The sequence below is a fragment of the Triticum urartu genome, chromosome 6A, assembly GCF_056163025.1.
Source record: "Triticum urartu cultivar PI428250 chromosome 6A, HENAU_Tu73, whole genome shotgun sequence".
Classification (NCBI taxonomy): Eukaryota; Viridiplantae; Streptophyta; class Magnoliopsida; order Poales; family Poaceae; genus Triticum; species Triticum urartu.
Window position 1 is genome coordinate 41,102,498 of NC_141878.1, and position 6,712 is coordinate 41,109,209.

At 44.5% G+C, this 6,712-nt stretch overlaps 1 pseudogene; it reads left to right on the forward strand.

The window, feature by feature from the left end:
- Positions 1 to 429: 429 nt before the first annotated feature.
- LOC147963680 (uncharacterized) lies at positions 430 to 2,893 on the forward strand (annotated as a pseudogene).
- The last annotated feature ends 3,819 nt before the right edge of the window (positions 2,894 to 6,712 follow it).

A 6,712-nucleotide genomic window follows, 5' to 3' on the forward strand; every position in this document is an offset into this window, starting at 1 on the left:
AGACTGTACCCGTATCCAGATTGGACTCTACTTGGCATGGAAGGCAAGCTTGGCGACTGAAGATTCCTTCTTATGTAACCGACTCCATGTTAACCCTAGACCCCCCGGTGTCTATATAAATCGGCGGGGTTAGTCCGGAAAGGACACATTACCATAGTCATACAGGCTAGACTTCTAGGGGTTAGCCATTACGATCTCGTGGTAGATCAACTCTTGTAATACTCATATTCATCAAGATCAATCAAGAAGGAAGTAGGGTATTACCTCCATAGAGAGGGCCCGAACCTGGGTAAACATCATGTCCCCCGTCTCCTGTTACCATCGATCCTAGACGCACAGTTCGGGACCACCTACCCGAGATCCGCCGGTTTTGACACCGACATTGGTGCTTTCATTGAGAGTTCCACTGTGTCGTCGACAAAAGGCTCGATGGCCCCTTCAATCGTCAATAATGACACTGTCCAAGGAGGAACCTTCCTCCCTAGACAGATTGTTGTATTCGGCGGTTTCGTACGGCGGGCCAACTTGCTTGGCCATCTGGAGCAGGTCGATAGCTACGCCCCTGGCCATCAGGTCAGATTTGGAAGCTTGAACTACGTCGCGGATATCCGTGGAGACTTTATCTTAAAGCGATTCGAGCCCGCGGTGATCACTCCCCCCTGCCCCGATGAACGTGACTTAAAACCGTCATCGGATCACACCCAGGACCCAGGAGTTGGTTCCTGCGGCCGCAACGGCCTTAGAACCAAAGCAGATCGTGCCATCCGAGGCCACAGAGTCCGTGGCATTGGAGCCGCAAACGGAGTCGACATCCCGCAATATTCGCGCCAATGGAACTCCAGACTCGTCTCCGGCTATAAGTTTCGGACCAGGTATGCCTGCGGACACCGAGCTAGATCGGTTATCGATGTTAGAATTTAGCGCCGCAGACATCTTCTAGCATTCACCTTTGGGTGACGTGCTAAACTCTTTAAAGAATTTTTCCTTGGAGAAGGACTCACAGCCGAACTATGTCCGGTTCGAGCTAGAGACGAATGACGAGGAATTTCGCTTCCCACCCGCCACCCACTTCATAGCCACTATTGATGACTTAACCGACGTGCTTGACTATGGCTCTGAAGACATTGACGGTATGGACGACGATGCCAACAAGGAGCAAGGCCAAGACCCGCGACTCACTGGACGTTGGACGGCTACCTCTTCATACGACGTGTACATGGTTGATACACCTAAAGGATCTGGCGACGACAAAGAAGAGCCAGATGCGAATAAAACCTCTGAGACGCAGTCCAAGCGCCGACGCCCCAAACGCTGTTTTAAGCCTCGTCGCTCAAAAGATGGCAACACTGGCACCGGAGAAAATAGTACTCCGAGCGATGCCGAAAACAATGAAGACCCTGTCGGAGCTGCATCCAAACAGGAGGAACACGACAACGGGCAAGATAATTCTGATGAACAGGCCATAGAAGATGACTCGGAGGACGACAGTTACCGTCCACCCTCCGAGGAGGAGACAAGCCTCGGCAACGAAGACTTCATCGTGCCTGAGGATCCTCTAGAGCAGGAGCGCTTTAAGCTTCAGCTCATAGCCACTGCAAGGAGCCTGAAAAAGAAACAACAACAGCTTCAAGCTGAACAAGATTTGCTCGTCGACAGATGGACTGATGTCCTGACAGCCAAGGAATATGGCCTCAAGCGCCCAGCCAAGAGCTACCCGAAACACAAACCGCTACCTCAATTTGATGAGGAGGTGCCGGAGAACATATCTCCCTCGCGTAATGCGGAACGACCACCACGTGGTCGAGACAGGACGGCCGACTGGCCACCCCGCGGTCGGGATAAAGCAGCAACTCAGGCCGAACAGCAGCCCGCCCCACTGTCTCGTAAAAATAGGGATGGAATAGTTTGGGGTCATACGTACGACCTCCGGTAGACCCTGGACAGTAGAGTAGGACACACAAGATCGATCAATGGATCGAGAGGACGTGCCTCGAGGCACGACGACGGCTACCTATTCGGATGTGACAAACCTAACCACGCCCGGGCCGAATGCCGCAGACGGACTCTATCAGAGCTACGCCACGATGCAGCCCGATATAGAGGTGCTACACACCCTCTCTGCTTCACAGATGAAGTACTAGATCACGAATTCCCCGAGGGGTTCAAGCCCGTCAACATCGAATCATACGACGGCACAACCGATCCTGCAGTATGGATCGAGTATTTTATTCTCCATATCCATATGGCTCGAGGAGATGACCTCCACGCCATTAAATACCTCCCACTAAAACTCAAAGGGCCAGCTCGGCACTGGCTTAATAGCCTGCCTAAAAACTCTATCGGCAGCTCGAAGGACTTGGAAGAAGCCTTCCTGGACAACTTCCAAGGAACCTATGTCCGGCCACCAGACGCTGACGACTTAAGCCACATAGTTCAACAACCTGGAGAATCAGCCAGAAAATTCTGGACTAGGTTCCTAACCAAAAAGAACCCAATCATTGACTGTCCTGATGCTGAGGCCCTTGCAGCCTTCAAACATAGAATCCGTGACGAATGGCTAGCATGCCACCTCGGCCAAGAAAAGCCGAAGTCTATGGAAGCCCTTACGGCACTCATGACCCGCTTTTGCGCGGGTGAGGATAGCTGGCTGGCTCACAGCAAGAACACAGCCAGCGAGGCAGGCCCCTCTGAGGCCAAGAACAGCACCAGCAAGCTCCGGCGCAATAGACACAAACACCGAAGCAATGCCGACAACACCGATGATACTAAAATTAAAGCCGGATTCAGTGGCTCCAAGTCCGGCCAACGGAAGAAGCCCTACAAAAGAAACAATGAAGGACCTTCCAGCCTCGACCGCATACTCAACCGTCCGTGCCAGATACATGGCACCTGACACGTCTCCAATGTATCTACTTTTCCAAACACCTTTGCCCTTGTTTTGGACTCTAACTTGCATGATTTGAACGGAACTAACCCGGACTGGCGCTGTTTTCAGCAGAATTACCATGGTGTTATTTATGTGCAGAAACAAACGTTCTCGGAATGACCTGAAACATCACGGAGCAACTTTTTGGAAAATATAAAAAATACCTGCAAAAGATGAAGGCCAGGGGGCCCACCACCTCTCCACGAGGGTGGGGGCACGCCCCCTACCTCGTGGGCCCCCTGATGCCTCTCTGACTCCAACTTCAACTCTATATATTGTGTTTCGGGGAGAAAAAAATCAGAGAGAAGAATTCATCGTGTTTTACGATATGGAGCCGCCGCCAAGCCCTAAAACCTCTCAGGAGGGCTGATCTGGAGTCCGATTGGGGGCTCCAGAGAGGGGAATCCGTCGCCATCATCATCATCAACCATCCTCCATCACCAATTTCATGATGCTCACCGCCGTGCGTGAGTAATTCCATCATAGGCTTGCTGGACGGTGATGGGTTAGATGGGATCTATCATGTAATCGAGTTAGTTTTGTTAGGGTTTGATCCCTAGTGTCCACTATGTTCTGAGATTGATGTTGCTATGACTTTGCTATGCTTAATGCTTGTCACTAGGGCCCGAGTGCCATGATTTCAGATCTGAACCTATTATGTTTTCATCAATATATGAGTGTTCTTGATCCTATCTTGCAAGTCTATAGTCACCTATTATGTGTTATGACCCGTTAACCCCGAAGTGACAATAATCAGGATACTTACCGGTGATGACCGTAGTTTGAGGAGTTCATGTATTCACTATGTGTTAATGCTTTGTTCCGGTACTCTATTAAAAGGAGGCCTTAATATCCCTTAGTTTCCGGAAGGACCCCGCTGCCACGGGAGGGTAGGACAAAATATGTCATGCAAGTTCTTTTCCATAAGCATGTATGACTATATTCGGAATACATGCCTACATTATATCAATGAACTGGAGCTAGTTCTGTGTCACCCTAGGTTATGACTGTTACATGATGAACCGCATCCGACATAATTCTCTATCACCGATTCGTTGCCTGCGAGCTTTCCATATATTGTTCTTCGCTTATTTACTTTCCCGTTGCTATTGCTATCATCACTACAAAATACCAAAAACATTACTTTTACTATTATTACCTTTTGTAACCGTTAACACTACTATCATATTACTTTGCTACTAAATACTTTGCTGCAGATATTAAGTTTCCAGGTGTGGTTGAATTGACAACTCAGCTGCTAATACTTGAGAGTATTCTTTGGCTCCCCTTGTGTCGAATCAATAAATTTGGGTTGAATACTTTACCCTCGAAAACTGTTGCGATCCCCTATACTTGTGGGTTATCAAGACTTTTTTCTGGCGCCGTTGCCGAGGAGCATAGCTCTATTCTTTGAGTCACTTGGGATTTATATCTGCTTATCATTATGAAGAACTTGAAAGATCCAAGAACCAAGGTTTATCCCTCAACTACGAGGGGAGGTAAGGAACTGCCATCTAGCTCTGCACTTGATTCACCTTCTGTTTTGAGTAAGCTTGCGACACCTACACCTGCTTCTGCTATTCGTTCTGATATGTCGCATGTTATTGATGATGCCACTTCTGCTATACATGATACTTAAGATGAAACTACTTCTATGCCTGATACTACTATGCCACTTAGTGATTTTCTTGATGAACAAATTGCTAGGGCTAGAGAGATTGAAAATATTGAATCTGATAATACTGATGAAATTGATGATGAAGAATCACTTGTTATTCCCGAGGGTTATGTTTTTGATCAAGATGCTTCTTTAGCTATTTTAGCTTGCAAAGATAGAAACGAACTTAAGAGGTTATTAGCTAAATGGAATAAGCAATCTCTAAATGCTAGAATGAAACCTGACCCTGCTTTTGCTACTTCACCTATCTATGTTACTGATAAGGATTATGAATTCTCTGTTGATCCTGATATAATTCCTTTGGTTGAGTCTGATCCTTTTTATGGCTATGAATTAAAACTGTTGTGGCACATCTTACTAAATTAAATGATATAGCCACCCTGTTCACTAAAGATGAGAGAACTCGTTACATTTATATCCTTAAAATATTCCCGTTCTCATTAAAGGGTGATGCTAAGACATGGTTTAATTCTCTTGATCCTGGTTGTGTGTGTAGTCCCCAGGATATGATTTATTACTTCTCTGCTAAATATTTCCCTGCTCATAAGAAACAAGCTGCTTTAAGGGATATATAGAATTTTGTGCAAATTGAAGAAGAGAGTCTCCCACAAGCTTGGGGGAGGCTTCTCCAAGTACTTAATGCTTTCCCTGATCATCCTCTTAGGAAAAATGAAATACTTGATATCTTTTATAATGGACTAACCGATGCTTCCAGAGATTACCTGGATAGTTATGCTGGTTCTGTTTTCAGGGAAAGAACACCGGATGAATCTGAAATTCTATTGAATAATATGTTGACAAATGAAAATAATTGGACACCTTCGGAGCCAATTCCTGAGCCTATTCCTAAACCAACTCCGAAGAAGAGGGGTATTCTATTTCTCAGTCCTGAAGATATGCAAGAGGCAAAGAAATCTATGAAAGAAAAATGTATTAAAGCTGAAGATGTTAATAATTTACCTCCTATTGAAGAAATACATGGTCTTAATTTACCGCCTGTTGAAGAAACATATGATATTGATCCCTTACCTATTGAAGAAACTCATGGTCTTGATAACTCGACACAGGTAGTAAAGGTAAATTCTCTCTATAGATATGATAAGGCTGAAATCCCATTTACTAAGTTTGCTAGCCCATGCTTAGATGAGTTTGATAAATTTATGGCTAAGCAAGAAGATTTTAATGCTTATTTTGGTAGACAATTGAAATACAATTCAGATATGCTTGAACACTTGGGTGATTATATGGCTAATGTCAAAGGTGAACTTAAACTTATTAGTAAACATGCTTCTATGGTTACCACTCAAGTAGAACAAGTACTTAAAGCTCAAAATGATTTGCTCAATGAATTGAATAGTAAGAATAATGATAATGTTGTTAGAGTGGCTACTAGAACTGGTAGAATGACTCAGGAACCTTTGTATCCTGAAGGCCACCCTAAGAGAAATGAGAAAGATTCTCAGAGAAATAATATAGATGCACCTAGTCCTTCTAAAAGGAAGAAAAAGAAAAATGATAGGACTTTGCATGCTTCTAGTGAACCTGTTATTGAAACACCTGAGAATCCAAATGATATTTCTATTTCTGATGCTGAAACACAATCTGGTAATGAACCTGAACCTAGTAATAATGTTAATGATAATGTTCATGTTGATGCTCAACCTAGTAATGATAATGATGTAGAAATTGAACCTGTTGTTGATCTTGATAACCCACAATCAAAGAATCAACATTATGATAAGAAAGACTTTGTTGCTAGGAAACACGGAAAGGAAAGAGAGCCTTGGGTTCAGAAACCCATGCCTTTTCCTCCCAAACCATCCAAGAAAAAGGATGATGAGGATTTTGAGCTCTTTGCTGAAATGATTAGACCTATCTTTTTGCGTATGCAATTAACTGATATGCTCAAAATGAATCCTTATGATAAGTATATGAAGGATATTGTTACTAATAAAAGAAAGATACCGGAAGCTGAAATTTCCACCATGCTTGCTAATTATACTTTTAAGGGTGGAATACCAAAGAAACTAGGAGATCCAGGAGTACCCACTATACCATGCTCCATTAAAAGAAACTATGTTAAAACTGATTTATGTGATATTGGAGCC